We start from the raw sequence: 26,488 nt of genomic DNA, 5'->3' as shown, positions 1-26,488 counted from the left end.
CCTTCCTTAAAGTTGTTGGCATGGAAGGAATATTTTGTAAACTGTATTGATGCATCTAGTAAAATGCCGGCAGAGCAAAAGAAGAGGACCCTTCCTCATTCTTTGGGTCCACATAGGTTGAAAACTTACAGCTGCACGCCCAAGGCAGTTATTGTGGGTGCCATGAATGTTTTTGACGTCTTAGGTATTGTGCAGAAATATCTGGCAGGTGTGAAAATGTAAGTGCAGTAGTCATGGAAGGCAGGTTCAAATGGTTTCTCAGCCTGCACACCTGTGCCATCTTTCAACCATTGGAAATCAACTCTCAAATCATATTTAAAGCCTTTCCATAACTATTCTGAACACAATCCTACTCATTCTATAAAGACTTCGCCACTCCTTACCCTGTCAGCATTTTGTAAAACCTCCACAGCTTCCTCTGGTGGGAAAAACTGGCTTTCACTTTTGGAAACTTTAGTAGGTTTCTTAGTGCGACCCCCCATCACCAACTTTAACACTGATTGGTTTCATACGATGCCAAGTGACTGATTGGGGTTAAGAGATAGGCCTGGCGTTTTTTCCTCCAAGACCTACCCCCACGGTCTTTGTACATAACGTCAACTTTGTTGGAGGTAGAAGATAATCTCAATTATTTTTGAAGTTTGCAATAATACTGACGCGTCTCATCATGCGAAAATAATCCACTCTGATCCTGGTTATGTAATTTAAATAAAATCAAACTTTATTTGAATTGTTATACAGGCAGCCAAAATGTGTTTTGCGGCATGACCCTCTGCTTCAGTGCTGTAAAATTAATTGAACAATAGTATATTAAAATCATAATGTTGAAGGTCAGATTTATAATAGAAAAACATCAAGTTAACATCACGGTTCATGTCTCAGGTTCTCTAAGATTTTCCACTAGAAACAGCACAATATAACGTTTCCAAAGTCCGACGCAAGTAGAAAGAAATTCAGAACAAGAATAATGGTTATTTCCTATGATTTAACATTTGATTCCATATCCATAATACCTATTAAAAAAATCATGAACTGCAAATAAAGATGGTGATGTATTATAATTATTCATCTTTATACGTCCCTGATGATCAAATATCATTCTCTTAATTCCCACAAATATCATAGAGATTAAGTGTATCAATTAAATTCCAAATGTCTTACATTATTAGGCACATTTAAATCAAAGTCCCAGTCATATTTCAAATTTGCAGAAAGACAACTACTCTAATGCATCCCTATTGTTGGCTTTCAACGTAATCCTCATTATGGGCCTGTTTACAAGTTTGGCGGAAAGGGTTACTCTGTCACAAACGTTATGGATATCCCGTCCGCTGTATTACAATCCCATTATATCCTACAGAACTTGTAATATGGTTGACGGGATTGCCATCACATTTGTGACAGAGTAGCCCATCCACCAAACTCGTAATCAGGCCCTCTATCTCAAATTAATTCTAAAGCAAAACTTCCTTGGACTGAAAAAATATATATGTTGAGACATAGTTTTCAAGAGAAACTTGACCCTTAAATTAACTGTCATCATGATTTTATGTCATACCTGGTATAATTTATTGTTAATTACATCCATTGTGTAGCAGAAGACATTCTTAACTAAAGATCACGGATTGCCCCATTCCGGTGTCTGTAAGGAAATGATAACACTTTTTATAGATTGTCATCCAATCCTTCATGATGTTCTGATCTAAGTGATAGTGATACTACGAATTTCAATTGGTTCTCTTCAGGCTGAAATGGATTAAAAACATATGACATTTCTGTTTCTGTCTTATGTCAATTATATAAATGCCTGATTTTACCCGCCTCTCAAAAAGAACAAAAACATCAAAACATCACCCTTAAAAAAGTACATTGCTTGCAATGATACATTTTTTAGAAGGAAAGCTGTCCAATATACAATATCCAAAAGCTAACCAATCCATTCAAAAAGAACCACAGCAATTTGTCCTCTTAGAAACAATCCACACATTGGCGTATCAGCAATCTTAACTTCTTGCTCCCACTCGTGTATGTGGGTTATGCCATCTTGCTCTCTTTTTATACTCTGAAGAAACTCCCAGCAACATACGGTCCAACCCAGAAGCGAAATGCTTCAATAGAAGAAATTGACGAAATAATTTCTATCACACTACACCGACGATCTTTCTGTCGGTTTTAATAGAATTCTCAGAAAGAATATATTTCTACATTCACCAATAAATTTCAAAAGATATATTGCACACAATATATCAACTGCAAGGATATCACATCGTGATTCAATGCTATAATCATAATGTAGAAATGTAGAAATAGACATAGACAAAAAAGCTCTCCATTCGAGGGTGCCACTACTCTTTGTGGACCCAAAAAATATAAGTAGAATCATTCCTTAAACTGCAAAATAATTTATACTGTCAAAAAAGAATACTGTCGAGGGGGCGTGGCTAGCAGCAGAGTATGGCGGCAGCATAGTCGGGAGGCTCCGGGTGTGAGGCGGCTTCCCACTACAATCCGATTAATTATCCGACACCCTGAAGCCTCAAACGGGAGAAACCTGGGTCCAGGACAGAGCGGAGTCCGACCAAAGAAAATTCGGTCCCTCCTGTGAGCTGGGACACAGCGAACAAAGATCCGACGTATGAGGGCCTGGCCGCCGCGAGAAGCACCGAGTGGTGGTGATCCCTGGGACCGGGCGGAAGCGAGAGAGACGCGACGGGGACCCGCCGGAAGTGCCTGTCAATTAGCATACTTGCACCGCAACAGAAGAAGAAGCGACAGGGAATCCCTACCCTGCCGAGTGACTCCTCCGACTGTTGGACGTCGGCGTGTACGGTGACAACGGAGAGTGCTGCAGTGAGGCTACCGAAACAGCCCCGGTCGGAAAGAAGCAGGAGCGCCCGGCCAACACGCACAGCGGAAGCACCCCGACTGAAGCTGTACGCAGCGCGACCCGGAGGTTAAAACCGGCAGAAATTCCTTCAGGAGAATACCAAAGTAAATAACGGCCCACATGACTTGATCTAGGGCTTGCGGCGGCGAGGGAACAAAGACTGGGATGTGCACATCTCTGCTACGGTGACTGTGGGGGACTGGGAGGAGCTGAAGTCCCCAACCTGGCGATTGCTCTTGCCCACTGCTGGTGGGGCTGACCCACAGTAACCCACATAGACCGGGGCAAAGCGTGAGGCGGACTGCTGACTACAAGTCGGCCACATATTGGCTACCAATGAGACAGCATCAGAGGTGATGCGCAGGTCCCCCAGTGGAGTGGTGTGAGCCGATAGCGACTGGACGTAGCTGATGGACCCACAGTCCCGTCTGGCAGTAATTACATGACAGCAAGGAGAGATTACCTCACGCCACGTGCGTTACCGGCTCCGTGGAAGTGAGGGGCGTTTATGGAGACCTCCTGTGCGACGACGGCTACCGGTACAATACGCACCAATGGGGGGCTGGAGCTGTGATACATTATTGCGCAGCTTCCCCGAGAACTCAGTGTTACGAAAACCAGGGAGGAGAGGGGCGCCAGGATTTAAAGGCACTTCTTAAATCAAACTGAAGGAGTGCATCCCAGAGGTCCGGACAACAAAGCGGTGGCGAAAGGGCACCAGCGGAGGGGCACCATGGCAGGCAGAGGCGCAAAATGCAGCTCAACGCAATCCAAGTTGGATACATTCGCCTACGATGAACACAATCCTCCACAGGCGGAGCCTCGTACTTCCACGGGAAAAACACCTAACGGAGAAGGCCCCAAGAAGCCGACGCTTGAAGACGTAATGAAAGCGCTGGCGCAGGTGCAAGCAACGATGGGGTCTACAGCTACGGAGCTCACCCTACTACGCGCGTATTTTCACAAGATGAGTGAAAGGGTGAAACAGGTGGAGGTGGTCGCAAAATCCTTGGTTGAGGACGTCTCAGAACTCCAAATAGCGATGGGGCGAGTGGAGGCAGAGAACAAAATGCTCAAGGAGAAGCTGGGGTTCCAGAATCAGAAGGTACACGCGCTACTGACCTTTACGTGGAAGAGTTGATTAAGACGTCGCTTAAGCCCAAGGGACTCTCGCGCTTTTTCTCGGTAGAGCGGGCACACAGGGTGCCCGGTGGAAAGCCAAAACCGGGGGCCCCGCCGAGACCAATCCTTGCACGACTATTTAACTTTCGCGACCGGGACGCCATCTTGCAGGCGGCGAGGGTATCTCCGCCGATCCAGATTCAAAACTCCACACTCGCTTTCTTCCCGGACTACACTGCGGAGGTCGCTCGTCGGAGGAGAACCTTCCTGGAGGTCAAGAAAGAATTAAGAGCAAAAGAACTACCCTACTCCATGTTGTTCCCGGCGCGGTTGAGAGTGGTGGCGGATAATAAAGTATGGATCTTCGACACCCCAGGGGCGGCCCGCGACTGGCTGGAAGGCTGGAGAGCGGTGGGTCGGCCCGCCGCCCCGACAGGACTAATCGGAACCAACGAGGAGACAGCCAAGCGGGGTCGCAGGCATCAGGCGGGGAAGGCGCGGCGCGGTCGCCAACTCAGGACCAACTCGAAGCGGATGGAGGCAAGGACTCATGAGTTATGTAACAGCGACAAGACTGGTGGGATCACGCTTGGACACTGACCTAGGGGACTCCAAAGAGGGCAGGGGAGACGCCTGCACCGGAGGACCCTTCACGCCAGCAAGCAAGTACACTGTTAAAGGGAAGGGGGAAGCACTCTGCTAAGTTGGGGGGGCGGGCGGTTTCAGGTCCGCTAAGTAGGGAGGCAGGGAGGGGGGTGGTATGGGGGGGGAAGTTTAGTTGTTCTTCATGTTTTGCTGGCTAGAAACAGACACACGGGGCGGCACACACTCAGGTCGACTTTTGGGGACGGGTGACACAAATGGGCGGTGGGACATGTCAGGTACCCAGATGGTCATGATGGCGAACACACACGACACACACTCCGGCACCTCTGAGGGGGAGTTGCCTAGTTCAACAGTCACCCCACTTCGGATTATGACTTGGAATGTGAGAGGGTTAGGGGACAAAATTAAGCGGGGTTTAGTAATGCATGCAGTGAAGAGGCAGGGCCCTGCACTGGCACTTCTGCAAGAAACGCACCTCACCGGAGGGGCGTCTAAAGCTCTAGATAGGAGAGGCTACACGATGGCGGCACACTCAGACTTCACCTCAGGCTCCAGGGGAACGGGCATTCTAATTAAGAAATCGTTCCCCTTCATAATACTAAGTACCAAAGTCGACGATCAGGGCTGTTTTGCAGCAATACAGGGACAGTGGGAGGGGAGGCTCTTGAACGTAGTTTCGGTGTATGTCCCTCCGGCACTCCACTCGGTTAAGCTGCCAGAATTGGGTGACTTCCTTCTATCCCTACCTGAGGGCGACATAATTATTGGAGGGGACTTTAACGCAACAGTTGACGCTTTAGCAGATAGATTCCCGGTCAGGTCCCAAGCCCCCGGACCCTCTCGCTTCCGCAACTTTCTGGAGGCCATGGGGTTAGTAGACGTGTGGAGACACACACATCCCACTGCAAAGCAATACACCTTCCACTCCACGGTCCATAATAGTTTGTCAAGGATTGATTGTTTGCTGACGTTGGGTAATGGCCTACAACAAGTAGATACTATTGAGATCCATCCTAGGGGAATATCCGACCATTCTCCTGTGATTATGACCCTATCCCCACAGGAGAAATCTCGTAAACGGATCTATCCAATACACGCATCATATCTCAAGGTCCCGAAGGTCAAAAAGGCTCTTAAGAACGCGACAAACTACTATTTTGAAGAAAATTCGGCATCAGTACAGTCCTCTGCTGTTATATGGGAGGCGTACAAGACGGTGTTGAGGGGACAGGCAATAGCATCTATTACATGATATAGACGTGAGAGACAACTAGAACTGTCCCGGTTAGAACTAGCATTGCAGGAAGCAAACAAGGCCCATACGGCAGACCCGACGCCAGCAACGTCGCACATGTTGCTTCTACGTCAACAACAGTATAAGGAACACTTGCAACACCAGACTGCCGAGCGAATCACTGCTACGGCACATAGAGTGTATGACATAGGCGATAAGGCAGGGAGGATGTTGGCCTGGCTGGACAAGAGAGGAGGAAGCACTAAAGGGATACAACAGATATACAATAAGGAGGGATTGGCACAGACACGCCCAGAGGGGATAGTGAGGGCCCTGGCAGAACATTTCAGAGAGGTATATACTCCGGATAGAGCAGTGTCGACGGAAACGGCGCAAGCGTCACTCAGTCACGTCGTTACACAAACACTGATGCCGGAGGCAGCCACAGAGTTGGAGGCGGATGTTACGGTCGAAGAAGTCAGACAAGCTATACACCCGGTGAAGTCAGGAAAAACACCGGGACCTAATGGCATCCCAATTGAATGGTACCAAGCTATGTCTGACCATCTTAGTGGGCCCCTATTGGCCATGTTCACTGAGAGTTTGTGCAGGGCTGAACTCCCGTTAGATCAACAGACTGCCACTATCGTAGCGATCCCCAAGCCCGGAAAGCCACCTGCGGAATGTGCGTCCTACCGGCCCATCTCCCTTCTCAATGCGGAGATAAAAATTCTGGCGAAACTCCTAGCCGCTAGGCTCCTCCCCCACCTCACACAGCTGATACACCCAGACCAGTCAGGCTTTATGCCCCACAGAAACACAGCCCTTAATCTGCGACGGGTGCATGGGGTGTTGGCCAAAGCACAGTCGCACACCGACCCAGCGGTCCTATTGACACTCAACGCTAAGATGGCATTTGACTTGGTGGAATGGCAATACCTCTTCGAGGTTCTGTCACATATGGGGTTTGGTCCTAAATTCATAGCTTGGGTCCGGCTGTTGTATACCAACCCGGTGGCGCAGGTCGTGGCAAACGGTCACCTTTCCCCTGTCTTTCCCTTAGCGCGGGGCACCCGGCAGGGGTGCCCCCTGTCTCCGCTACTCTTTGCAATAGCGCTTGAACCTCTGGCAACTTTAATACGCTCGACTCCACGGCTGAGAGGGATTACCTGGATGGAGGGGTGGGAGGACCGCTTCTCGCTCTACGCTGACGCCATGCTTGTCTACCTTACAGATCCGGACCCTGGCATCCCGGAACTATTGGCATTGTGTGACGCACACGGGAAGGTCTCAGGCTACACTATAAATTGGGCAAAGTCCGAACTGTATGTATTACAAGGACCACCTCCTATACTTGCGGCCGGTTGTCCCCTGGGAATCGCAGGATCCTCCTTCAAATACCTTGGCATTCATGTTTCGCGCGACCCGGCGGAATTCTTTGAGAAAAACTTGGAACCACCGTCGGATCGACTGAAACATGATGTTAATTATTGGGTGACTCTACCTTTGACGTTATTGGGCAGGGTGGCGCTCTACAAAATGATGTCGCTGCCAAGATTTCTCTATGTCCTTGACAATACACCTTATCCGGTGCCACCCGGATACATTCGGCGGGTATCGGCGCTGGTGTCCAACCTGCTATGGAGTAATCTCCCTGCACGCATAGCGCAGGCCAAATTGAACAGGAGTTGGTACGATGGGGGGATAGCGTTGCCGAACCTGCAGCTATATTACTGGGCAGCCCAACTGAGACCCATCAATCAGTGGCTGCATGTCTCCCAAGATGACCCGGCTTACAAGGCCGACAGGATGCAGCTGGGTACCAATAGTATGCTGGCTCCCCTTTACGATAAAAGCCTTGTCAACAAGTTGGTGGGGCCCACCAGGCTCACGACCACACTGTGGCACACAGCACAATCTAAACTAGGGTGGATAGGGAAAATCACTAAGCTCACCCCACTGTGGGACACTAAAGCATTGGGGAGTCTGAGACAATGTAAGGGTTTCACACAGTGGGATGACATTGGGATCTCCACGGTGGGAGATCTGTGGGACAAAGGCACAATGATACCCTTCACGCAGTTACGACAACAGTATGAGTTAGGGGTGACAGAGTCGTACAGATATGTTCAGATTCGACACGCACTGCTTACAGCCATACCACCCGACACGGAGGTCCCAGAGGCTTCTACCCTGGAAGACCGCCTCCTCACAGAATACATGCAACAGAGGGCAACATCATTCACTTATCGAAAGTTGCTAAACAACCTACCGGACCCTACAGCAAAACTCAGAGAAAAATGGGTGGCGGAGGTGGGGGAGATGGACGAGTCCGAATGGAATGAGGCATTGGCCTCTCTGAAAGAGGTGGGCATATCGGCTAAATTCCGTCTAGTACAGCTTAAAATCCTCCACAGGGTATACTACACAAGAACGACACTACACACCATAAAGCGGGCTCAACATCCATACTGTCTGCGTGGCTGTGGAGAGGGGGGACATTTTTTGCACACCATTTGGGAGTGTCCCCATATAATGGAATTTTGGAGGCGAATAATGCGCACCATTTCCCAGTCACTGGGGCAGTCCATCGTACCTGAGCCACGTAAATGCCTGCTGAATGTGTGGGAACCGAACGATCTAACCAGACCAGGGCAAAAGTGGGCCACGATAGGTATGTTAGTAGCAAAACGAGATATAGCTCAGAAATGGGGAGCGGCTGAGGCACCCACGCTGGCACACTGGTGTACGAACATGGATAGAGTGATGATCACGGAGAGGGCAGTTTACGCAGCGAGGGCCTGCCCACGCAAATGGAACAAAATATGGACTCAATTGGACGTGTTCAGGGGGGAGATCTGTGAACCCCTACAGGAGGATGAGCCATTGTCGTCGGGGGAGGAGGAGGAGGAGGGGTGAGACTGGAGTGGAGCTAGCTGGTGGGCATCGAGTGATTGACAGCCACTACAGACACGCTACACAGATGGGGCGGGGTGGCGAGGCATGTCTCTTAGACTCCACATTATAGTCGGGGGGCTAAGTCCCCTTGAGTGTGTTGAATACAACTCAATATCTCCTGTTCGCCCACAGAGACCTTCCATTACAGTAAGACAGGACGGGTGAGGTGCTCCAACCATTGTGTCTGCCTTATGGTTTGCTTTATGTTAGTTGGTTTATTTACTGTAGCAAATTCGTCACTTTTGAAAATACGGACCTAAGAGATTTGCGGTGTAATGGTGTGAGAGATGTACGTTAATTACTATGCTGGGCCGCCGGACCCCCGGGTTGTCGGCTAAAGGGCTGTGTTAATTCAAAATGTTGTCCAGCATTGGATTTTATTGTCGCGGCCGGTCTCCGGGGTTGTAGGCCACATGCTGCGTAAGCTCAGATATGTACAATAAAGGTCCTCTAAAAATAAAAAATAAATAAAAAAAAGAATACTGTCAAAAAAAATTATAGTATTACCAAGAAACACTGCTTCCAAAATCCTAAGTCAGAATCGAACTTCAGGACACCTCAGGCAAGCACACTACATCAACTCACCTCTGCTTTCCCGGTAATTGGTGAGCTGATCTATTCAATGTGGTTAATTGTCAGTTTCTAAGGTTATAGATTCCTTACTAAAAGTTCACTCCCATAATCATAGTTCTATTATATTGTCATACTCTATCCAATTACAAACCCACATTTGGATGTTATTTCATTGGCTGCCGATAGCTATAAGAATTCACTTTAAAGCTCTGTGTGTAGCCCACAAAATTCTGACACATCAAGGACCACCGATCTTAGCGGATCTCATGGTCCAATATGTGCCTAATCGCCCCCCTGCGCTCTGCGAACTCTGGCTCAGTTTGTATTCCTCGATTCCTAAGAGCCAGAGCTGGTGGCCGTTCTTTCAAGGTCCAGGCAGCGCACCTCTGGAATTTCCTTACGATCTCAATTATAGGACTTCAGAACGATTTGGCATTTTGGAAGGCCATAAAGACCTGGCTTTTCCCTGCGTAGGCTACCTCCTTGGATTGGAGTGGTCCAGTGTCATTTGTTTGGGTAGCGCTGGGACGCCTCGTCACTGGGGCAGCTATGCGCTGTATAAATTTAAAAAATAAATAAATAATATATGCTGACCTTTTCAGTGCATACCAATTCCTTTTTATAGGAGGATAAATAATTCCCATCAGTATTTAAACCTTTCAATACAATTTTCAACCTATCTATCCAAAATGTTTCTTCGGTTCTCAATGGATGTTCGATGTCCCCTCCTCTCTGATTCAATTTTATAGTTTCAATACCCACAAATCTTAACTTGTCTTTAGCTAATAGATCATGATATTTATTCAAGTGGGTGACCAGCAGATATTGATTAACCCTATTCGTAAATGCTCTTATATGTTCATGCTATTGTTCTTTTAGTTTTCGTTTGGTTGATCCTACATAGCTCAATCCACATAGGCATATAATCAAATAAATGCAATATTTGGTGTTACAATTAATGATGGATCTTCTTTCAAATATTCTGCTCCTATCCCAAATATTAAAGTTCCTGATGCATCAACAACAAACCTACGACAGCTACAAGTCCCACATTTGTAGCACCCCGTGGGGCATGAAGGAAGCCATGTGATATCACTGTAGGATGCCTCTTTTTGGGTTTATATTTTATAGCATTAATACGGTCAAACGTCTGGTTTAACACCATGCTTTCTATCACAATATGACATACTTTTCCTGGCTACTTCCATCAGTTCTTTCCATACCAACTCTGGTGACCACTACTCAACACCAGCGCCACATAGCACATCTAGGTTAAACTTTGTTCTGGGATTACTGACTAAAAAAGGCGACAACCCTGTGGCTTCATTGTTGTTTTCCACCCTATAAGTCCACACAGCCTTCCACAATTTTATCTCCCAAACACAGTCACCGACAATTGCTGATTGAATAACTCCTTTAATCACACAGTTAAATATCTTAACCATACCATTTCCGCGAGGGTTGTAAAGGGATGTGGTTCTGAGTCTATCAAGACCATTCTCAAAGTACCCTCAGACATAAAAACTTTATCCAAAAATCATAAAATAGAATCCGTATCTGCTTTGTCAACAAAGTCCACCAAAGGCCATCTTGAGAAAAGGTCGATTAGAGCAATAATATACTTCTGCAACTCTCCTATAGGCCTGACAAAATCAATTGCCACTGATTCTCTCGTTGGGAATAAGAGAGTTGCTCATTGGTGGTTTTAAAGAGCGTGAATGTCGAAGTCTAGAACTCAATCTGGGGAGCTCATAGACTGATGAACAGTAGCTCATCGCCAAATTATTGTGCACAAAACACACTACACTAGTTATGATATTCTGCTTTACTCTTAAGTGATTGTGGAAGGCAGCTCAAATGGTTCCTCAGCCTGCAGTGTTCTGTGCTTCCACATAACACTCCACACGTCTTTGGAGATTCCAATCTAGAATGGAATACAGCACATAACACAAACATTAAATTTGAAAGGCCGTGCTGTGTCCTCTAACCCTTCTGGATGTCCTCTGCATTGTTTTTACTGACAAGTCCACTGGAAAGGTAAGGGCCCAGAGAGAACTGGGAGAATCATACTGTAACTGCAAGTGTGGCCAGTTGAGCTTGATGCTCAGACATCTGTGCGGTGAGGCAAGGGAGAAACCAGGGAACTATAACTTAGTGGAACAAAAAACTACTACATTTAGAGCAACACATTACAGAGTGTCCCCTGGTCCTGGGAATTGATGCACACACATTGGGAGGTCAGGTGCAGCCCCAGTGATAATAAATGTTATATGTTATATGGGATTTTACAGCGCGCTCAATTACTACTAGAGTATCCTGGCGCGAAGGGAGCAATGCTAGAGGCAGAAGTTAAAGGAGGAGAGCAGAAACATAAACAGATGGGTCTTAAGTGCTTTTTTAAAAAGCACTAAATTCGGATTGGAATGGGGTACCAAAGGAAGGGAGTTCCAAGCAATTGCTGCTTTAACCAAAATGGATTGACCACCGAAACGGGAACGCTTGAAGCGGGGAACCGCCAACTGATGTTGAGTGGCGGAGCGCAGGGAACGATTGGGGAGATAAAAAGAGAACCGTTTCCTCAAATAAAAAGGGCCCTGATCGTAGATGGCCCTGTGGGCAAAAGTAAGCGTCTTAAATATAATTCGTTGTGCGACCGGAAGCCAGTGCAGACTGCGCAGATGGTGTCGGACGCTAGTCCGCCTAGAGATGTTAAAAAGGAGTCTGGCAGTCGCATTTTGAATTATCTGAAGACGATTGGTCAGGTATGCCGGAGAGCCACTGAACAGAGCATTAGCATAATCGAGGCGGGAGAGAATAAGTGCTCTAGCCACTGTTTCTCTCGCCGTTCTGGGAAGAAAGGGAAAGAATTTTCATCAAGCCTTAAGAGTGCCAAAGCAGCCACAGGTGAGTTTCTTAATGTGAGCCTCAAATTTTAGGTCTTCCCCAAACCACCCCCCCAGATTTTTAGCCGGGATGTTCACAGAACTCGGGGATGGGAAGACAGCAGGCCATAAAGATTCTCTAAAATATGGTGGAAACTGCCCATAAAGAAGAATTTCAGTTTTATGTTCATTACATTTTAGCTGGGCAGAAGCCAACCAATTTAAAACGGAGGAGAGACAGGTCTGGAGGGCAGCAGTGTCCAAGTCCGTAGCAGGTCAGGTGAACAACAGCTGTGTGTAGTCGGCATAAGCTATTATTTTAGCACCCAGTTGTTCGGCCAAAGCAATCAGAAGGGTCATGTATATATTAAATAGCAATGGGCTCAAAGTTGACCCTTGAGGCACCCCAGTAGAAAGAAGCTAAGTTGATGATGAAAAAGGGGGTAGCAGACCTGCTGAGTCCGGAGAGAAAGAAAAGAAGTCAGCCACTCTAGAGCCAAACCAGTGACCCCAATGGCTGATAAACGGGACAGAAGGAGTTCGTGAGGAACCGTATCGAACGCGGCAGAGAGGTCCAACAATATTAGAGCCACTCTGCCGTCTGCGTCCAAACAGTCCCTAATAGCCTCCGAAATTTCCAACAATGCCGATTCCGTGCTGTGAGCAGCGCGTAATCCCGACTGGGCAGGGTGGAGAGCGTGAGATGTTTCCACAAATGTGTTTAATTGACGGAAGGCAATTTTTTCACAGACCTTAGCCATCCCTGGCAATAAAGAGATTGGCCGGTAGTTAGCTGGGATTGCCGGGTCCGAACCCACCTTTTTCAGCAGTGGCAAGAGTTTGGCCTGCTTCCAGTCATCCGGAACAGTCGCCGACCTGAAGGAGAGGCTAACGATCTCGGTAACCTCCTGCCTCACCACCTCTGCCATCCCCCCAAGAACACGCGCTGGACAGGGGTCAATAGGTGATCCTGATTTCAGAGATTTTAGGACTGCTAAAATATCATCTCCCGAAGGAGGAGAGAATTCCTCAAAGGTGAAAGCCCAGGATGATGGTGGAGAAGAGGGCACAGGAGCCGAGAAGCCCAGACTAAGACAGGTAGTCCGTCGGCTAGGCTGGATCACTGCTATCATTTTTTCAAAAAATGAGGACAAATCCTCATGGTATGGCTGCGCATGGACAACACCAACTTTCGATAATATCAGCAATTGATGTATTTAAGAACATGTTAAGAAAAGCCCTCTTTTTCCTTACTCGCACCCTCAATGTGAGTGTCAACATTTGAATACATGTAAAACTATTCCAGAACACCATTGCAAGGGAGGCTTTTGTTTTCTGTAATAGTGCCTCTGCTTTCCCTGTACGTAAAATATCTTGTTTATTTCAGCAATGTGGTCCAAGACATCATTGCAAGCATACATGCAGGGCCTTGCGGCAAAATAATAAACATTGTCCACCACTGAAGCTGGTGTAGTGCATTCTACCCTTTATTTCATGCAAAGTAGGCAAACTGTACAATACAATAAGGTATAATTAGAATCCCTCCATCGGTTCAGGTTCATGGCCTCCAAACTGCATTGACTGTTGTTCTTTACATGAACTACCTACGAGTAAAATATACTTTTTATGGATGATCTACGCTTCTCCAATTCTCTCACTTTCATAAGCTATGCACTTACTGCAGATACTCCACAATCTTTCAATGCATCGTATTCTCTCAGTATTACCTAGGCGTTGTCTATCAGATTGGGGATTAAAAAAAGTGACACTCTGTTGCCTCAGTGTTGCCAATGCAGGGAATCCTGTTGGTTCTCCTGGGTACTAGTTACCATGGAATCTTCTTTTCAACCTGAAACAAAGAAAGTGGGTCACTCAAAACATTTTATGGTATCAGGAACCTGGGACCTCTCCCATGATAGACCAGAGAGAGATGCCATATAATATCTAAAAAAAACAACAAGTGATGGACTGAATGTGGATCAATGTCACACACTCCCCCAGTCAAAAGATCTGGGCCCAAATCCATCGTTTTTTTGCACTCCACACCACCCTGGGTCAGATAATGGCTTTATGCAAATCAGCTCTGACCCTGTTGCCCCATGGGAACAGTCCAGTCCGAACTACAACAGCCATATCTTTCCCAGACCGGAATCAAGCATCCGAGGACCGGACCGGTTTCGAGGTAACACCTCTCTTCAGCCCGGCTAGCTTGACTCCAAGTGGTGTGGAGTGCCTGGGACCCACGTCTGGGCATCCCCAGCGCACTTAGGGCGGCAATTGCAAAAAACAACAAGTGATGGACTGAATGTGGATCAATGTCACACACTCCCCCAGTCAAAAGATCTGGGCCCAAATCCATCGTTTTTTTGCACTCCACACCACCCTGGGTCAGATAATGGCTTTATGCAAATCAGCTCTGACCCTGTTGCCCCATGGGAACAGTCCAGTCCGAACTACAACAGCCATATCTTTCCCAGACCGGAATCAAGCATCCGAGGACTGTCCTTCAACAATCATTTTCTCCAAACGCAGTCACTTCCCAGTAAGTGGCATGCTGGGTGTTGAAGTCCCAATTAAGCCTTCCAGTAGGTTCCGTTTTCGTGCCATATTTATGTAAATCCCCAAATTTATAGTTATTTAAATCGCACTCCAATGATTGTTGAAGGACAGTCCGTGTCTTGCCAAGTTCCCCCTCCCCCTATGAAGAAGGTGTTTGTTAACACGGAAACGCGTCGGGAACAGAAATGGAGGGATTTCCTGCAAGGTTTGCAATAAAGGGTTTTGTGAAACTGTCCTTTGTGGAGTAGCGTCTTCATGATCTGGGGCATTTTGGAGAAATATATATATATATATCAATGCTCGAAGGTGTCCACCTTTGAGTAGCACGCGAACAGCAGCTTGGTTTATGTATAGGTGAGGACGGGGATCCACTCGTAGACGCCGCTCCGTACGGGATCTGCCCGACGCGTTTCGAAGCTCCATTTGCTTCTCTTCAGGGGCTCACCTATACATAAACCAAGCTGCTGTTCGCGTGCTACTCAAAGGTGGACACCTTCGAACATTGATTTATACGCGGCCATCCAGCCGCGGAGTATGCACCACCCCGGTACCCTGGGGGGTCACTAAAGTGAAGCAGCAGTCGTACTTGGAATCGAGGACGGGCCCACTTGTGGAGTCCATACAGGACTTGATTGTGTGCTTCCCGGACCACACTTCCCAGAATGCACAGTCTCATTTGAGCCTCCCATCGGTGGGTGTGTTATATATAAAATGGGGAAGTGGGTCGGCGGTTGCGCACACCGCTTCTGTTAAAGCCCCTGAAGAGAAGCATATGGAGCTTCGAAACGCGTCGGGCAGATCCCGTACGGAGCGGCGTCTACGAGTGGATCCCCGTCCTCACCTATACATAAACCAATCTGCTGTTCGCGTGCTACTCAAAGGTGGACACCTTCGAGCATTGATATATATATATATCATGGCGGCGTGTGTTTTTGCACGGGGATTGAATAAATAAACTTTTGCAACTTTCCATCTGGGTCCGGTTTCGTTTTTGTTCCGAAGCGGCATTTGGGACTAAACGGAGTTCTTCTCATATATATATACATATATATATATATATATATATATATATATATATATATATATATATATTACCTACTGGCGGTCGCCAGTAGGTAGTTATAGTTAGGATCGTTTTCCATAGGAAATCCGCAACATTCTATTGGGAATAACTTTGGCTCCGAATGAGGGATCTGCCTGTAATTTTCCTTAACTTTGCCTCGCTGCGCTCCGCTCCTTCCCTGAACGTTTCGGGGGGATCCGTCAAGCGGGGGCCGCGATAAAAGGGGGGTCCCAAAACGTGTTTTCCCCATGTTAATTTCCATAGGGCGGTTGGACTCACTTTTAGCCCGAACGGCTGAATGGATTTCCACCAAACTTGGCAAAATTGTAGGGACTGGTACCCCGATGTGCCTTTGCTATGTCTCAAGATATATGCTCCAGTGGTTTTTACGAAAATTAACTTTGAAAAAATATATATTGGGCTACATTGGGCTATATATATGTTAGAGCCCAAATGTAGCCCAATGTAGCCCAATGTAGCCCAAAGATGGCCACCAGAGACAAAAAAACAAATGTAGCCCAAATATCAGCCAGATGTAGCCCAACTATAGCCCAATGACAGAATGTCCCAGAGTGTTATAAAGAACAACTAGAGCGCTAACAGTCTTACTTATGACAAAAGTATGGCACACCTGAAGTCATCTTGATTGGAATAAAGTGTTAACACTTAAAACATTTAATTTGCAAAGGAACAAAATGAGGGGGTTCATTTTGCCATAGAAATTATGATTAGTGCTGAAGAAAGAAAAATTAGGGCACATTTTGAGTGACTGCTCAAATCCTCTTATATTTCATTTAAAAAAATCTGATATGCAGTCTCCCAAAATGGCCACCAGAGACAAAAGAGCCCAAATGTAGCCCAAATATCAGCCAGATGTAGCCCAACTATAGCCCAATGACAGAATGTACCAGAGTGTTCTAAAGAACAACTAGAACGCTAACAGTCTTACTTATGATAAAAGTATGGCACACCTGAAGTCATCTTGATTGGAATAAAGTGGTAACACTTAATACATTTAATTTGAAAAGGAACAAAATGAGGGGTTTCATTCTGCCATAGAAATTATATATATATATATATATATATATATATATATATATATATATGCACGCTCCGTTTCACACCAAGGAAAACGAGTCACTCATCTCAGCGGGTGCTTTAAACCGCGTTGGTGTCCGCGGTAGAATACAGAAGCTCCAGATTGTCCCAAAAGATTCCCAGCCGGGTTATTCAGAACAAATAAGCACTCCCAAGCGTGACAGTTGCTTTAAGCAGGGGTTGGTTTTATTTTCGCTAGACGCGTTTCTGGAGATAGCACTCCCTTCGTCAGTATTTCTTACAAAGCGAACAACAACTGAGTCCTTATCTATGTTTACCCATGAATCATGGACACAAACGACGGACCAAGCACAGGCGCCCTTTGCGCGCCATATTGAAATGTGTAAATACATCAAACAATTAAACATTGCTTTTAACAAATGTCACACCACATTTAAAGCCGTGTATCGGCAAATTCATCATCCCTGTTTTCACCCGCATGATTTCAAAGCAGACTAATAAATAATGTCTGTGTTGCGGTACCAAGATGATTGTTTGTCAATCGGTCCATCACTCTATTCATCATTGATGGACAGATATTTGAAAAATCTCGCCGTGGATCGGCCTTGGCAGCCCAAAAGGACTGCCCACTTATGGTGGAACTAAGTGCTAAGCAATGTACTGTACAAATATTAACAGTAGTTAATGATAGCGGCATCATATACCCAGAACCTCAACCTAATATCTCATAAAACCCATCACATATTGAATCAGTCTTCATTACATCAATTAATATTTTCAAATTCATTACACTGTTTCCTTTCCATATGATTGTCAACCCAAATGTGAGGCCAGTTCTTCCCCCATGTTCAGACCCTTCGGTGCCTTTGTCTCTAAGTCTATAATGTAACGTGACTCAAGTCTTCTTAAGGCAAGTAATCGATTCCCCCCTCTGGGATTTGCTTCTACTCTGTCCAGGCAGAAGTACCTCAGTAGGTTCCTATCACTATTGTGTTTGATCGAGAAGTGGCGTGCCACAGGATAGGTGAAGTCTTTATTGGCTATTGCCCGCATGTGTTCCAAAATCCTCAATTTAACGGGATTGATGATACTTCCCACATACTTGAGCATGCAGGGACATACCAGGCAATAGACCGCATGGTCAGAATGACAAGACATAAACTTGTTGATTCTTTTCCCTCCGCTATGACCTGGGACTTCATAACTCAAGGTTCTCTTGCTTGCGGAGCAGGCCTTGCACTTCCCACACGGGAAGAAGCCCTGGGCTTCCTTTAGTGTGCCTTGTCGTTTCTCGATAGGTCTTAAAAAACTGTGGACCACTTGGTCACGTAGTGATCTTGCCTTCCTGTATGTTAATAATGGTACATTAGGCATGTCAGGTCCAATAATTGGATCCGATTTTAAGATATGCCAATGTTTAGCCAATGTCTCACGCAATTTATGGGAATCCGCAGAATAGGAAGTAATCATGCGAAATTTACCCTCCATTGTAGAGACTGGTTTCTTATTAAAAAGACTTGAACGGGGAACATTTCTGACTTTTTTTAGGGTTTCTTTTAGAACATGGGGACTGTACCCTCTTGTCTCAAATCTCTCCACACATTCGCTGGCAGCTTCCTCAAAGAATGCATCCTGGCTACAATTGCGTTTTAACCGCAAGAGTTCCCCATATGGGATGTTGTTAATCAATTTGCCTGGATGGCTACTGGACGCGTGTAAGACGCTGTTCCCAGCAGTCGGTTTCCGGTACAGATTGGTACAGATGTGCCCATCCCTGATGCTCACCTCCAGGTCCAGATAATTAACCCTTTCTCTGTTGATGTCACCAGTGAATTTTAGATGGAATTCATTATCATTGAGTACATCAATATATTGTTTTGCTTCCTCAACGGTACCATCCCATACCAGGAACAGGTCGTCAATATACCTGCTCCATAGTACCACCTTTGAACTCCAGGTGGACAGTCTGGGGGCCCAGGCTACCTGCTCCTCCCACCAGCCCACAAATAAATTTGCGTAGCTGGGGGCGAAGCAGGAACCCATCGCCGTACCAGTCAACTGCCGGTAGATGACATTCTGAAACAGAAAAATGTTATTGCGTAAACAGAATGCTGTTAGCTCTAATAGCATCTTATTATGCATCGCAAATTTCAATTCTCTCTTATTGAGAAAGTACTCAATAGCACGGAGACCCTGGTCATGCTCTATACAAGTATACAAACTCGTTATGTCCAATTGTAGCCAGGATGCATTCTTTGAGGAAGCTGCCAGCGAATGTGTGGAGAGATTTGAGACAAGAGGGTACAGTCCCCATGTTCTAAAAGAAACCCTAAAAAAAGTCAGAAATGTTCCCCGTTCAAGTCTTTTTAATAAGAAACCAGTCTCTACAATGGAGGGTAAATTTCGCATGATTACTTCCTATTCTGCGGATTCCCATAAATTGCGTGAGACATTGGCTAAACATTGGCATATCTTAAAATCGGATCCAATTATTGGACCTGACATGCCTAATGTACCATTATTAACATACAGGAAGGCAAGATCACTACGTGACCAAGTGGTCCACAGTTTTTTAAGACCTATCGAGAAACGACAAGGCACACTAAAGGAAGCCCAGGGCTTCTTCCCGTGTGGGAAGTGCAAGGCCTGCTCCGCAAGCAAGAGAACCTTGAGTTATGAAGTCCCAGGTCATAGCGGAGGGAAAAGAATCAACAAGTTTATGTCTTGTCATTCTGACCATGCGGTCTATTGCCTGGTATGTCCCTGCATGCTCAAGTATGTGGGAAGTACCATCAATCCCGTTAAATTGAGGATTTTGGAACACATGCGGGCAATAGCCAATAAAGACTTCACCTATCCTGTGGCACGCCACTTCTCGATCAAACACAATAGTGATAGGAACCTACTGAGGTACTTCTGCCTGGACAGAGTAGAAGCAAATCCCAGAGGGGGGAATCGATTACTTGCCTTAAGAAGACTTGAGTCACGTTACATTATAGACTTAGAGACAAAGGCACCGAAGGGTCTGAACATGGGGGAAGAACTGGCCTCACATTTGGGTTGACAATCATATGGAAAGGAAACAGTGTAATGAATTTGAAAATATTAATTGATGTAATGAAGACTGATTCAATATGTGATGGGTTTTATGAGATATTAGGTTGAGGTTCTGGGTATATGATGCCGCTATCATTAACTACTGTTAATATTTGTACAGTACATTGCTTAGCACTTAGTTCCACCATAAGTGGGCAGTCCTTTTGGGCTGCCAAGGCCGATCCACGGCGAGATTTTTCAAATATCTGTCCATCAATGATGAATAGAGTGATGGACCGATTGACAAACAATCATCTTGGTACCGCAACACAGACATTATTTATTAGTCTGCTTTGAAATCATGCGGGTGAAAACAGGGATGATGAATTTGCCGATACACGGCTTTAAATGTGGTGTGACATTTGTTAAAAGCAATGTTTAATTGTTTGATGTATTTACACATTTCAATATGGCGCGCAAAGGGCGCCTGTGCTTGGTCCGTCGTTTGTGTCCATGATTCATGGGTAAACATAGATAAGGACTCAGTTGTTGTTCGCTTTGTAAGAAATACTGACGAAGGGAGTGCTATCTCCAGAAACGCGTCTAGCGAAAATAAAACCAACCCCTGCTTAAAGCAACTGTCACGCTTGGGAGTGCTTATTTGTTCTGAATAACCCGGCTGGGAATCTTTTGGGACAATCTGGAGCTTATATATATATATATATATATATATATATATATATATATATATATATATATATATATATATATATATATATATATATATATATATATATATATATATATATATATATATATATATATATATATATATATATATTCACTGAAAAAACCATAGGTTTCACACCAGTTATAGTTAGGAATTAGCATTTAAAAAACCTATTAAATTCACTGAAAAAACCATAGGTTTCACACCAGTTATAGTTAGGTGGAAATTTTACTCGCACAAAACCATTGAAATTCCCACGTTATAGTTAGTTGGACTCACTGTAACTTGCGCGTGCAATGCACTGCTGATGACGTCACATATTACATCACTCATGACATGGTCAGTGACATCACTCATGACATCACTGATGACATCGCAAATGACATCACTGATGACATCATCCAGTGAATGTGTATCTTTCTGAAAAATAAATATTTTTTATATATGTATATCTAAAGGTTGATGGAAGAATAAATGGGCAAATACATTTCTAAATGGATGTTTTTTGTGTGTAAAATTGATTGGTTAACTGACTTATTAAATGTATCTTAGTGAATACATATATTAGCGAGTAATGTTTAAATATTTAAATATCTGTATCTGTGTCTCACTTTGTGTATAAGTGGCTGCATGGGTTGGTGAGTAGCTACATGAGTGTGTATATGGGTTATTAGTTGTTTTTTTGAGTATCAGTATCAGTGTCTGTATGGTTCGGTGGGGGATATTACTTAGAGCACAGATGCATGAATGAGTGACTCACTATTTGTATGTATTTTGAAGACAGCATGTGTGCAAGACTGCATGGGTGGATGATTGTGTGTATGGGTGGGTTAGTGAGTATGTGTTTTTATAATTGATTGTTTAAGAGAGTAAATATGTTTCCGTTTCTGTAGAAGTATGTGTAGTGGTGTGTATATAGCAGTATAATCAAGTAAATGGTTTTTTGATAGTTTATTTGCATGTGTGAATTTGTGTGTGAGTAACTATATGGATGAGTATTAGTGTGTAACAGGATGTATAGGTGTATGAGTACATATGATTAGTAAGTACATGCATGAGTGACTATATAGAACTGTTGGTGAATGAGTGGATGTGTATGTAGATGTTGGAATTATCTAATAAGTTGTTGTAATTGGTATTGGTTTCTCCTTTTTTAAGAAAATGTTAGTTTCTATTTTTGAATGTGTGTGTCAAAGGTTATTTTATGCTGATAGGAGGTCTGCCACTTTGTCACAAGGATGTTGTCATCAGTGATGTCATTTGAGATGTCATCAGTGATGTCATGAGTGATGTCACTGACCATGTCATGAGTGATGTAATATGTGACGTCATCAGCAGTGCATTGCAAGCGCAAGTTATAGTAAGTCCAACTAACTATAACGTGGGAATTTCAATGGTTTTGTGCGAGTAAAATTTCCACCTAACTATAACTGGTGTCAAACCTATGGTTTTTTCAATGAATTTAATAGGTTTTTTAAATGCTAATTCCTAACTATAACTGATGTGAAACCTATGGTTTTTTCAGTGAATATATATATATTTCAAACATCAAAAAACTCGGGAGAAATGAATTTCCAGTTGGTAAAAAAGGCAAATGTCACTATGAATTCTGCAGATTCAAATACGCTAAAAACATTGTACAGTGTACCAGCATCACTTTAACTAATCATCCATCTCTATGCAAGTACCTGAAATAACAACTTTATAAGACACTGCAAAAAGGCCTCTTGATGCAGCATAAGTCACAGTACACCACTATGCTGGATGGAGAATACCTAGAAGAAAACTTGTTGTATAAATCTCAAACAACGAAACAAATCAAGGGCATAGAAAACTGGTTGTATAAATATCAAACAACAATACAAATCTATGGCATAGGCTAGTAATATTGAGTCCTACATATCAAAGAGACGGAATATTGTTAAAATAATATCAATAATATCGGAGTACAAAATAGCAAAAGATATGTTTCTATATATTATCTATATCTAACTCAATATATATGTCCTTTGGTGATATACATAAATACAAGGTACATCGATGTGGGGTTAAGAGTAGTAAATCTTTACCTACCTCGGTGCAATTATCTTTCAATAGTTTGTCCCTCTGTATTGTTGTAACAGTATTCTGCCCCTTCAATATACGGTGTTCGATATTCTCCTCTACTACAATCCAAATCAGGTGAAATATACCCCCAATATCCCAAAAACATAAATGTCCCATTGAATTCTCTTCAAGCTAAATAATACTATAAACACTGAACAGTGCAGCGGCATTACGTTAGCTAAACAGCAATCTGTAGGCATGCATCAGATTTAACAATGTCATAATACAACAAAAAAAAGCCTTAATGCCCCCTCCATCACAGAGTGACACTATGCAGGATCTAAGAAGAAATACATAGCATCTTCCAAATGAGGTCCACACATTTGGCATTTGTGGGAGAAATCTTGGAATTTGGTATTCTTCCTGCACCCATTGGCACATATTATGGTGAGGCTGCTCCTGTCTGTTTTGCAAAGGACTCCAGAGGCCATATTATACAGAGTGTTCCAGAGGTGCAACAGGCATGTACGCCCGTTTTGCGCGTCCCGGGGCACTTTAGTATTACAGAAAGGGCCGTAGACGCTTGTGTGGCCCTTTCTGTAATACAGAAAGTGCTGGCGCACATATAGCGCTATCACTAGAGGCTGTTCCTTAATTTTCATGGGGGCGTGGCGGCATGCAAATGAGGGAATCCCTTGGCCTCTGCGCCCACGTTTTATTATAGACGTAGGCGCAGAGGCAAAGAAGCTGTCAGGAGTCGCACTGACAGTGCAGTCAGTACTCCCCTGGATGTCAGCCGTCTAGAGGAGGGAAAGGGGGTCCTATGAACCACCCAGACACTCTCTTGCAGGTGGGTGCAGTCACTCACTGCACCCGCCTGTAAGACGATCTCTAATCCCCCTTAAAAGTGCAGGCGGGTTACTGACTGCACAGTGAAATATGGAGCGGTTGCTTCAAAGTCTCGCAGTTTTTCACTTGAATGTCCTGCCCTGGGTGCAGCACGAGTTTGTGGCAGCCCTTGGAGCAGCGCATTCCACATAATATGGTGCACTATCCTTGTTAGTGCCTAGCACACCTTTTGAAACGTGCGCTCGGTGCTAACAAGGCGAGTGCGCCAATATCTACAATATGGCCCCAGAAGTCTGGATCTTGGATGGCAGGTATGTCAGGTGCCAATGTTAACAGCCTTGTAGACAATGCTGCAGGTCTTTTTTAAAAGATACAGGTGAGCTGAAGAGAGCCAACACAGATCTCTGAATGGTGTAGTCATTCTATCAAACTCACAAAGACATTTGCACCATGGAGAATGTTCAAAAGGAATGTCGGGTGAACCTCTAGGATAACACCTAGTAGAACACATATAGTGAAATTATTGTTTCGAAAGAATAGTTGCACCCTGCACAGAAGGTACGGATGTTTACAGGCAATCTTGCTCTTGTTAATAATGGGTTTCAAAACTCAGGATGGTATAGATGTGAAATACCAGGGAGATAGTTATGTGAATGATATATGTTGGGAAGTTGCCCCAGTTGCTCTAATGGAGCCATTCTGGTACCTGATGTTGCTTACTTGCATTAACAATTAAAACAAAGACTGTCTTGGTTGAGTTTAATCAGAGAGATGCCTTCCGCATCTAGGTTTAAAAGGTAGTGAGGTAACCCTCCAGTAGGTCAACGTAGTGGGTGAATGCAGTGTTGGTGTATTACACATTTTAGTGGCTGCTGATGTCATTATCGGCAAGTAGGACGCCAAGGGCTACAATTTAATGGGTGGGCCCTGGAGATGAGGTCCAATGTGACAGTCAGTGTGGTTCTAACTATGAAAGGAAGAATAAAGGTGGACGTATGTTGGGTGTTGGTGTTAGAAGGGCAACGATGTTTGGTGAATGACTGAGATGACTTCTCTCATGATATCTTATTGCGCTGCATGATATAGACTTGCTAGCCAGGGGCTCTGGGGCTGTGCCCCCCTGAAATGGTTCCTTCACAATCCTGTACAAATATTAAATAGATCAATTTATTTAGAGATACGATCGTATCTCTAAACAAATTGATGTATTTAAGTCTGGGCTGTGTATCCCAGGTTGCCTGACCCGTCTCGCTCTGAATCAGGAGACGGCAGCCAGGCAGTAAATCAACTTTCTGAACTGGGACACACGATGCAGGGTTTACTATTCTAAAGCCCTTCATAATTAATCATTGCCATTGTAGTCTATGGCAGTATTCTCTATAGGCCAGTGACGCTGTCAGCATACTGACTGTTATTGCTTAAATATGAGTGCAGGTTTGCACGTGGTGAAGTGAGGGAGATGCAAGAAAGTGCATTCAGGAAATAGTGAAAAGAGGATGCTGAAGACAAAAGAGAGGTGGTTGAAGATGGACAGATCTTTTAATAAATGTTTTCTTCTGGAGGAGGATCCAGCCTGACCCCACGTTTGTCCATTAAACTTGCCCGCGTTGCTCACTACATAAAAGTCATATCAAAGCTTCTTTGAGGGATTTCATGATTATCTTACTGTCTTTTCATCTGAATATCAAGCAGTATTAGGTTTAAATTCCCTTGGTTGTTTCACTGTGGTGGGGCAGATGCTGGTAGGGGTTAACTTTGTGATCTTGCACTGCTTTTTATCCTTTAGCTCTGATTATCACCATACTTTCTTCCTTCTCTTCAGGGAAGTGTATTCTTGTGTAAATGTCTGCATTACTCTTGGCACTGCTGTGTCCAGTTCCAAGCCTGTGTGCATGACCCATTATAAGTGGGTGGGGGGAGGTTATCACCCAGTCTGTTTCTGAGTGTAAAGAGGACACATATATATATATATATATCCTTGATGCATTGCCCTTCAACTCCCTTCAGTAGACCTTGTGTTAATGTTGTTCTTTCCCGGTTTGTTTTCTAAATCATCCAAATCCAGTTGCAACTCTGTATTTCGATGTAATAGCTCTTGTATTATCCATCGCATGTGATGTTGTTCTTCTGAGGAATCATGTACTGTGTTTTTCAGATTGTCCACATGGGTGCCCAGTGAGTCTATAGCCCATTTTAATGCCTTGAAACAAGCTTTGAAATCTTGATATATAGTGCCAACTTACATCTTGATCTCTTTAAGGAATTGTTGTAAAAGGTTTGGCATGATGTTGAGTTTATCTGGATCTGGTATTTGTTTTTCAGGGGAAACTTTGTAGTGTAGTTCCTATATTCCCAATAGGCTCTGCGCATTGGAATAACATATACTATAGATTAGACGTAGGACTGAGGTCGACTCGGTCTCTATCGAATATATTAGACTTAATTGTGAGTGACAGCTAGCTCCGAGGTCACTAGAAACTTTCTCGAATAAACAAGAAGGGATTCGTTTCTGACAACCGCTTAAAACATGACAACTTTGTTTCCCGAGATAAAAACGTATCTTCAGAGTCGCGGAAACAATAGATAGTTATTTCACTCAGTCAATCGTGCATGCTTCGTTTCACCAGAGGTGCAGAGAAATAGAGAGACGGGCATTTTTAATAAAACTATTTATTGAACAGTCTTCTTTCTCATGCAGAGGAAATGAACTGCTACAATCATAATACTGGTTGCAAAGTACAATGCGTACAGTACGAAGAGTATTATAAAATAATACTGTTAAAAGCATGATATGGTTTCTAAGCCATAAGATACATAGAACGCATACATTAATAAATAAAGACTAAAAGTACTCAACTGATGCTTCTAAAATACGCCTACCCCG

The 26,488-nt window shown here is 44.4% G+C and overlaps 1 protein-coding gene and 1 long non-coding RNA gene across 4 annotated transcripts in view; one reads left to right on the top strand and one right to left on the bottom strand.

The window, feature by feature from the left end:
* The window catches only part of LOC144791304 (diacylglycerol O-acyltransferase 2-like), a 310,035-nt gene that overhangs the window by 242,315 nt on the left and 41,232 nt on the right, over window positions 1-26,488 (top strand). The window lies entirely within an intron of this gene.
* The window catches only part of LOC144791305 (uncharacterized), a 120,146-nt gene continuing 94,363 nt past the window's right edge, over window positions 706-26,488 (bottom strand). Inside the window, exons 7-10 of the long non-coding RNA XR_013602356.1 lie at window positions 22,398-22,484; window positions 13,990-14,111; window positions 1,559-1,642; window positions 706-783 (exon numbers count right to left, since the gene is read on the bottom strand). This is a non-coding gene — a long non-coding RNA (uncharacterized LOC144791305). The remainder of the gene's footprint in view (window positions 784-1,558; window positions 1,643-13,989; window positions 14,112-22,397; window positions 22,485-26,488) is intronic.

This window comes from Lissotriton helveticus, chromosome 11 (assembly GCF_964261635.1).
Source record: "Lissotriton helveticus chromosome 11, aLisHel1.1, whole genome shotgun sequence".
In the NCBI taxonomy this organism is placed as follows: Eukaryota; Metazoa; Chordata; class Amphibia; order Caudata; family Salamandridae; genus Lissotriton; species Lissotriton helveticus.
This window is presented reverse-complemented; position numbering and strand designations above follow the sequence as displayed.